We start from the raw sequence: 9,971 nt of genomic DNA, 5'->3' as shown, positions 1-9,971 counted from the left end.
GGGTAGTGACTCAAATGGGCCATCATTGGAAAAACTGATCTTGGCAGACACCATTTGTTGCCAAGACTCCAGATGTCCTCTAGGCCCTGTTTAGCCCCAGAGCTGTCCACTTCCTCTTCTCCTGCATCTCTGCCTGCCCCTGCAGTTTTTTTTTTACTCTTCCAGAGATACATCAGAAGAAACGGCCAGCATTAAGATCTCTACAGAGGGGCTCAGAGCACCTTCCTTGGCAGCTCTATCTGCCAAGGCGTTCCCATCTTCCTCCAGGGACCTATCTGCCGTGTGTGCCTTCACTATCAGAATGGCCATTATGTATGGCAGGCTGAAGGCAATGAACAGCCTGTCAATCAACTCTGCATGTTTCACCAGCTTCCCCGAACTAGTCAAAAACCCTCTAGCTTTCCAGATTGGACCAAAGTCATGTGCTATCCCAAAAGCATACCTAGAGTCTATATAGACGTTAATCCTCTGGTCCTTGTGGATCTTACAAGCCTTTGCCAGTGCCCACAGCTCAGCCTCCTGTGCTGACATGTGTGAACTCAAAGAGCCTTTCTCCACAACCTCACTGACTGTAGTTACAGCATATCCAGTGTGTGGCTTACCATCTGGGGTGTAGTACCTGGAACCATCTACAAAAAGGTTTTTGGCCTCTGGAATGGGAGTCTCCCTCACGGGGCTGATGGCTGTTGACTCGAATTCCATCAAGGAAAAGCAGTCGTGATGTTCCTCGAGGTGATTCCCTACTAGGTTGGAAAATTGATTAGAAGTTGAGAAGTTAGAATGGTTAGTAAAAGTTGGAAAATTGTCATTTTTTACACCATTGTTTCCCCCTTCTCTTCTTAATAACGGGAAGAAGAGACGCTGGGTTCAAAATGGTGCATCATCTTAAAGTCAGGTTAGTAGGTGTTAGGAGAGCCACTTCGTACTTAGTCAACCTGGCAGCCGAGAGGTGTTTTGTCTGGGCCTGATTCAGGATCTCCTGCACCGAATGGGGAGTATAGAGGGTCAACGGGGAGTCCAAGACTATGTCACCTACTTTCTGTAGTAGTACAGCGCAGAAGGCCACGGCTCATACACATCCCGGTGAGCCTCGGATGACCGGATCTAGAACAGTCGATAGGTACATGGTGGGTCGGTAGCTGGACGCATGTAGTTGGGTCAATACTTCAGTTGAATGGCCCTGATTCTCATAGCAAAAGAGATAGAAGGGGAGATCATAGTTGGGCAGACCTAAGGCAGGTGCTTTGGAGAGCTCCTGGGTCAGATCCTGTAGGATTGACCAGTTGTCATCTGACAATTAAAAAGTTTTTTTTAATGTCAGCTCATAAAGGGGCCCTAATTTGGATGATATGTTAGGTATCCAGTCTCTGCAATAATTGATAAGTCCAAGAATGGTTCTCAATTGTCGGGTGTTTTTAGGTCTCTGCAGGTCTTTCAATGTCTGTACTCTCTGGGTGGTTAAATGTCGGGTGCCCTGAGAGATGCAATGTCCCAAAAAGATAACCTTTTCCTTGCAAAACTGTAGTTTCTCCTTGCTAGCCTTATTCCCCGTGGACGCCAGATGGTTAAGCAATGATACAGTATGCTGATAACATACCTCCCGCGTGGGACAGCAAAGTAGCAAGTCATCCACATACTGCAGCAGTACCATCCCTGAATCCATCGGGGCCCACTGGTCTAGCACGATCTTAAGCTTGGAACTGTATTCCGAGGGACTGGTCACCAATCCCTGAGGGAGACGTGTCCATGTTAGTTGTTGACCCTGGAATGTAAAAGCAAAAAGGTACTGGCACTGGGAGTCCAGTGTTACAGAGAAAAATGCATTAGTTAAATCAATAACAGTAAAAAACTTTGTGTTTGGGGATACAGAGGCCAGCAAGGTGTGGGGGTTAGGTACCAGAGGAGCATCACTAATTCTTTACAGCTCTCAGGTTATGCACTAGCTGGTATGTTGTTTCCTGGCCTTTGGCCGACCTTTTGGCCACTGGGAATAGTGGGGTGTTGCACGGTGATTTGGTTGGCGTGAGGACCTTTATCTGTAGATATCGGTCCACTTGGATCTTAAGACTATCCATTTGAGCCACACTAAGGTATTGTGGTAATTGGGGCAAAATGCTCCCTGGCTTGATGTTAACTGTAGTTGGCGGCACAGGCAGAAGACCCACATCGTACTTGTCAGCCGCCGAAATTTGGGAATTTACCTCTGCCAGCACATCCAACTCCAGGAAAAAGGCTATTTCCGTTAGATATGGTAATGCTACCATAGCACATAATCGTTTTTCTGTTCTCTGCACTACTGACCACAATACCAGCTGGAGTGTACTCAATAATCGCCTGTATTTCTGATAAGATATCAGCTCCTAACAAATTAATGGGAACATCATCCGATACCAGTACAGACCTGATGGCGTCCGTGTGCTGCCCTAGTCTACAATGGAGTGGTTTGGTGGTCTGTAGAGACAATGTCTGACTTGTGAGACCCACAGTGGGTATAGTCTCCCCAGAGTAGAGAACCTTGCCTCTGAGATCTGTGGATCTTAGAACAGTTCTGGCTGCACCGGTTTCAATGAGGCAAGAGAGGGGATATTTTAATTCCTCGATAAACAGGTTGATATGGCCTGACACCGGTTTGCCAACGCCCTATGAAGAATCATAGCCGTCCCCACAACCAAGTTGTTGGATCGTCTGGAATGAACTGCCACTTACCCTTGGGTCTGTTAGGACAGTCACGCTTTAGATGTACTTCCTTTTTGCAGATGTAACAAGTCCTGGTTTTCCAGCATTGTGTCTTTTTCCAACGATCTTGGTCACCAGGAGCTTGAGACACAAGGACTTTAGATGTTTTATCCTGTTTCTTCCTATCCACTTCTCTCTCTATGGCGGAGAGAGTGGATATAATGGCAGGTATTGTCATTTCATTAAATTCGGGTCTGGCTAACAATAACTGGTCTCGAATTTTCATATGGATGGCTTCTAAGAATTTGGCTCTTAGTAAAAGGTGAATAGCGGTTAACTTTTCTCCGTTGGTTGGCACATCAGGACCAACCTCCATATCTGCATCCAATGCAGCTTGTTTCAGACGACGCCAGAAACAAGCGCATTCCTCCCAAGGATTTTGACTGAGTTTCATCACATCCGTGGAAGTTTGCACCTCTGGAAGTTTGTCTAGCAGGGTAACACACAATTCCCTACCTCCAGAAGTGGCCTATTCGTCGGTGACAATGTTGCAACTGGAGATTATAACCCTTGCCAGTTCCTTTCCCAATTTTGCCCTCAGAACCTGGGCACAATCCGTTCTGCTCATGCCATAACTAAACTGATTTTGACAAAACATTCTCGCGAACCCTCGTGGATTCATTCTACAGTCAGGCAGTTCGGCCAGGATGGTTCTGATTTCCGAGGAAGCAAAATGTGTGAATGGTGGGTGACACCACCGAGAAATGTGTGTGCAGACAGCCTATCACACCTTATATACACACCAAGGTATATGTGTGCAGACAGCCTATCACACCCTTTATAAACAGACCGAGAGATATGTATGCAGACAGCCTATCACACACCTTCTATACCCACGAGGGATATGTGTGCAGACAGCCTATCACAACCCTTATATACCCACTGAGGGATATGTTTGCAGACAGCCTATCACACCTTATATACCCACCGAGGGATATGTGTGCAGACAGCCTATCACACACCCTATATACCCACTGAGGGATATGTGTGCAGACAGCCTATCACACCCCTTATATATCCACTGAGGGATATGTGTGCAGACAGCCTATCACACTCCTTATATACCCACCGAAGGATATGTGTGCAGACAGCCTATCACACACCTTATATACCCACCGAGGGATATGTGTGCAGACAGCCTATCACACACCTTATATACCCACTGAGGGATATGTGAACAGACAGCCTATCACACTCCTTATATACCCACCAAGGAATATGTGTGCAGACAGCCAATCACACCCCTTATATATCCACCGAGGGATATGTGCGCATACAGCCTATCACACCCCTTATATACCCACCGAGGGATATGTGTGCAGACATCCTATCACACCCCTTATATACTCACCGATTGATATGTATGATACCTTATATACCAACGAGGGATATGTGTACAGACAGCCTATCACACCTTACAGTGGGATGCGAAAGTTTGGGCAACCTTGTTAATCGTCATGATTTTCCTGTATAAATCGTTGGTTGTTACGATAAAAAATGTCAGTTACATATATCATATAGGAGACACACACAGTGATATTAGAGAAGTGAAATGAAGTTTATTGGATTTACAGAAAGTGTGCTATAATTGTTTAAACAAAATTAGGCAGGTGCATAAATTTGGGCACCACAAAAAAGAAATTAAATCAATATTTAGTAGATCCTCCTTTTGCAGAAATTACAGCCTCTAAACGCTTCCTGTAGGTTCCAATGAGAGTCTGGATTCTGGTTGAAGGTATTTTGGACCATTCCTCTTTACAAAACATCTTTAGGTTCATTCAGGTTTGATGGCTTCCGAGCATGGACAGCTCTCTTTAAGTCACACCACAGATTTTCAATTATATTCAGGTCTGGGGACTGAGATGGCTATTCCAGAACGTTGTACTTGTTCCTCTGCATAAATGCCTTGGTGGATTTTGAGCAGTGTTTAGGGTCGTTGTCTTGTTGAAAGATCCAGCCCCGGCGCCGCTTCAGCTTTGTCACTGATTCCTGGACATTGGTCTCCAGAATCTGCTGATACTGAGTGGAAACCATGCGTCCCTCAACTTTGACAAGATTCCCAGTCCCTGCACTGTCCACACAGCCCTACAGCATGATGGAACCACCACCATATTTTACTGTAGGTAGCAGGTGTTTTTCTTGGAATGCTGTGTTCTTTTTCCTCCATGCATAACGCTCCTTGTTATGGCCAAATAACTCAATTTTAGTTTCATCAGTCCACAGCACCTTATTCCAAAATGAAGCTGGCTTGTCCAAATGTGCTTTCCCTAGTGGCACTTTTTGTGCTGTGGGCAGAGAAAAGGCTTCCTCTGCATCACTCTCGCATACAGCATCTCCTTGTGTAAAGTGCGCCGAATGGTTGAACGATGCACAGTGACTCCATCTGCAGCAAGATGATGTTGTAGGTCTTTGGTGCTGGTCTGTGGGTTGACTCTGACTCTTCTCACCATTCGTCGCTTCTGTCTAGCCGAGATTTTTCTTGGTCTGCCACTTCGAGCCTTAACTTGAACTGAGCCTGTGGTCTTCCATTTCCTCAATATGTTCCTGACTGTGGAAACAGACGGCTGAAATCTCTGAGACAGCTTTCTGTGTCCTTCCTCTAAACCATGATGGTGAACAATCTTTGTCTTCAGGTCATTTGAGAGTTGTTTTGAGACCCCCATGTTGCTACTCTTCAGAGAAAATTAAAAGAGGAGGGAAACTTACAAGTGACCCCCTTAAATACTCTTTCTCATAATTGTATTCACCTGTGTATGTAGGTCACGGGTCACTGAGCTTACCAAGCCAATTTGAGTTCCAATAATTCGTTCTAAAGGTTTTGGAATCAATAAAATGACAACAGTGCCCAAATTTATGCACCTGCCTAATTTTGTTTAAACAATTATAGCACACTTTCTGTAAATCCAATAAACTTCATTTCACTTCTCTAATATCACTGTGTGTGTCTCCTATATGATATATTTAACTGACATTTTTTATCGTAACAACTAACGATTTATACGGGAAAATCATGACGATTAACAAGGTTGCCCAAACTTTCGCATCCCACTGTATATACCCACCGAGGGATATGTGTGCAGACATCCTATCACACCCCTTATACAGATGTAGCAGGGTTAGCACTCCAGCTCTTAACTCAAATTTCTTAACTCATCGCGTTATCTTGAGACAAAAGCCATTTAAAAGCAATTGAAGGTGTTTGCTTAGATTAGATAACACAACTCAGAAATCTCAGAAAACAGGAGTGTTAACTTTATTCCATCGGTATATCTACCGAGGGATATGTGCGCATACAGCCTATCACACCCCTTATATACTCACCAATGGATATGTGTGATATCTTATATACCCACGAGGGATAGGTGTGCAGATAGCCAATCACACCCCTTATATACCCACCGAGGGATATGTGCGCAGACAGCCTATCACACCCCTTATATACTCACCAAGGGATATGTGTGATACCTTATATACCCATTGAGGGATATGTGTGCAGACAGCCTATCACACCTTATATACCCACCGAGGGATATGTGTGCAGATAGCCAATCACACCCCTTATATACCCACCGAGGGATATGTGTGCAGACAGCATATCACGCACCTTAGATACCCACTAAGCCAACTCTTAACATGTGACTTCCTTCATGTGCTACGCACTGTAGGGTTAAAAGTAGGAAGTGGTCAGGACAATGGGACTTGAGTGAGTAATAAAGAGCCGAATCCTGTATTTATCATTGATTTAAACGTGTTATACAAAACTGGAATTACACATGTAGCTTTTGTGTTCGTTTTTCAGCCAGAAGTGAGTGATAAAGAAAAGGGAAATATTAAGGAACTAAGGACTTGTATTCCTGCTTAGAACTGATCTACTACTGACTGTGGCTCAAAAAGCTAGACCAAAAACTTAATGTGTTTCCATTCTAATAGAAAGGTTTTACATTTGTGGCTGTAAAAAAAATAATCACGCAATATATTTTTAATCCTAACAGGAAATGTCAGGAAGAAGTCTGAGGGAAACGTCATGTCATCAATAGATGATAAAAAAGAGGATACTGTGCAGCGTTCTTCAGGACAAAACTTAATCCGTTTTAATGTACACCCAGGACCTCACAGTGCAGACCCATCATATAATCCTCCTAATCATGATGAACCTTCTCCTGACCAATCACAGAATGTCACAAGTCCAGAACTATCAAATAATACTCCTAAACATGAGCCTACTCCTGACCAGTCGCAGATTGCTACCACAAGTATCGGGCAGAAAGGGGGTAAAAGGTTTCAATGTGTAGAATGTGGAAAACTGTTTCCATATAGATCAAAGCTATATTCTCACAGAAGAAGTCACACAGGAGAGAAGCCATATTCATGTTCAGAATGTGGGAAATGCTTTATAAGTAAATCACATCTTGTTATACATGAGAGAAGTCACACAGGAGAGAAGCCATATTCATGTTCAGAATGTGGGAAGCGTTTCACTGAAAAATCAGGTCTCCTAATACATCAGAGAATTCACACAGGGGGGAAGCCATATTCCTGTTCAGAATGTGGGAAATGTTTTACCCAGAAATCAATCCTTGATCAACATAAGAGAAGTCACACAGGAGAGAAGCCATATTCCTGTTCAGAATGTGGAAAACGTTTTACCCAGAAATCAAGTCTTGATCAACATAAATCAAGTCACACAAGAGAGAAGCCATATTCATGCTCAGTATGTGGTAAATGTTTTAAAAATAAATCATATCTTGTAAAACATGAGAAAAGTCACACAGGAGAGAAGCCATATTCCTGTTCAGAATGCGGGAAATGTTTTACAAATAGATCAGACCTAGTTATACATGAAAGCATTCACACAGGAGTAACGCCATATTCATGTTTAAAATGTGGAAAATACTTCCTATGTAAATCAAATCTTGTTGTGCATGAAAAAATTCACACAGCAGAAAAGCCATATTCCTGTTCAAATTGTAGTAAATGTTTTCGAGTTAAATCAGCTCTTATTATACATGAGAGAATTCACACAGGAGAGAAGCCGTATTCCTGTTCAGAATGTGGGAAATGTTTTACAAATAGATCAGACCTAGTTATACATGAGAGAATTCACAGAGGAGAGAAGCCATATTCATGTTCTCAGTGTGGGAAATGTTTTAGAGGTAAATCAACTCTTATTAGACATGAGCGAATTCACACAGGAGAGAAGCCGTATTCATGTTCAGAATGTGGGAAATGTTTTAAATATAAATCGGATCTTGTAAAACATGAGAGAATTCACACAGGGGAGAATCCATATTCATGTTCAGTATGTGGAAAATACTTCATATGTAAATCAAATCTTGTTGTACATGAGAAAATTCACACAGGGGAAAAGCCACATTCGTGTTCAAATTGTAGGAAATGCTTTAGAGTTAAATCAGCTCTTATTAGACATGAGAGAATTCACTCGAGAGAGAAGCCGTATTCATGTTTAAATTGTAGAAAATGCTTTAGATTCAAATCAGATCTTATCAGACATGAGCGAATTCACACAGGAGAGAAGCCGTATTTATGTTCAGATTGTGGAAAAAGTTTTAAATATAAATCGGATCTTGTAAAACATGAGAAAAGTCACACAGAGGAGAATACATTTTAATGTTTTGTGTTTAATGTTTTACAAGCAAATAACATTTAGAGAATTTAACGTGTTTGTCCAGTCTTCAGAGATAAAAAATGCGTCACTCACTAAATAAAATGCCCTCTTTATTGATGTATCAACATTTTAATTTTAATTGGTGGACATTTTAATTGATTAGTGCCACATTTTTCATCTTTGAAGATTGGATTTGTACATGCTGGATGCTGAGCACTAGCGTATTTAATTACACTGCGGCCATGACGAAGTCCCATAGAGCCCTAAAGAGTTGCATTCTATTGGAGCAGGACAAGGGGGTGCGGATTTTGTAGACTTTGGCTTTGTAGAAACTGTGTTCTTGTCTGGAATGTGAGAAATGCTATATCTTATTCACAGATATTAAACAGCCCGTTGAGTGTTTTTTTGGGGGGGTTAAAGGTTATGTACACCTTTAGGTGCAATTTTTTTTTATTATGGCATTGTACTTATTATGAGGTAAAAATCTTTTTTTTTTTTTTTTAAAACAATATGGAGTCCTTTTCTCTGTACAGACCTGAGATGCTCTAGTAGCAGCCTCTGGATTTTCTCTCTTTTCCGTCATGCAGGGAGCTGATGGCTCCTTATCTCTGCTCTCTGACGTTATAAAGACTCATTATCACTCAGTCTTCATCTTGCTGATAAGACTGTGGCTTAAAAGTATTTATGACTCTTAGTAATTTAGACAAAAGGGTTATTAAATGACCGGCACAAAGGGAAAGTGAAAGTACCAGTCACATAGCTAGGAAAACTGTTTACCCTTTGTCACAGAATGGCTGAATATTTTTACTAAAGACCAATTAAAAAAAAAAAAATTTAGCCCAAAATGAGTAAAATGCAATTATAAATAAAATTTCCTCCAAAGGTGAACATGGCCTTTAAATCAGTATGGATCTGATTCAACTCAAATTATATTTACCAGAGGTCAAGGGGGACTGGTCCATTTAGGAAAAGTATTGTGAATGTAAGGATTTTTTTACTATAGTGTTTTCTTGCTATAGCCACGCTGCAGGAGAATCCAGATATGAAGATCGACACGTCATGCTGACTTAAATTTTTGGGGATTTGGACATGTCAATATTTGATCTTCATTCATACAGTCTATAAAGGTAAAGGTTATGGAATTAAACAGAGAAGGATTTTTAGGGTTAGGGTTTTTTAGGGTTTAATTTGTAGTAAAGCTAGCTGATGAGCACGATGGCTCAGTGGTTAGCACTGGTGCATTGCAGCGCTGAGGTCCTGGGTTTCAGTCTCACCAAATACACAGCTGCATGGAGTTTGTATGTTCTCACTATGTTTTTGTGAGTTTTCTCCAATTTTCCCCCACACTTCAAAATGGAACCTAGGATATTAATTGGCTTTTTATGAACTGACCCTTGTTATTGGGGATGGAGCACCTAGATGGTATCTACTGGCTTCCATGAACAAGTCTCCAAGTGCTTTTGAGTCTCTGGGACAAGAAAGTGCATTACAAATGGCAGTTGTTGTAATTTGTTAAAGGGGCTGTGTCACAAACCATATTCCACGTTTTTCAGACAGCACCTGGATTACTTTTGTAATTGCATGTAATGTAGCATAGCCACTGAGCTCT

The sequence above is a fragment of the Bufo gargarizans genome, chromosome 4 (assembly GCF_014858855.1).
Source record: "Bufo gargarizans isolate SCDJY-AF-19 chromosome 4, ASM1485885v1, whole genome shotgun sequence".
Classification (NCBI taxonomy): domain Eukaryota; kingdom Metazoa; phylum Chordata; class Amphibia; order Anura; family Bufonidae; genus Bufo; species Bufo gargarizans.
This window is presented reverse-complemented; position numbering follows the sequence as displayed.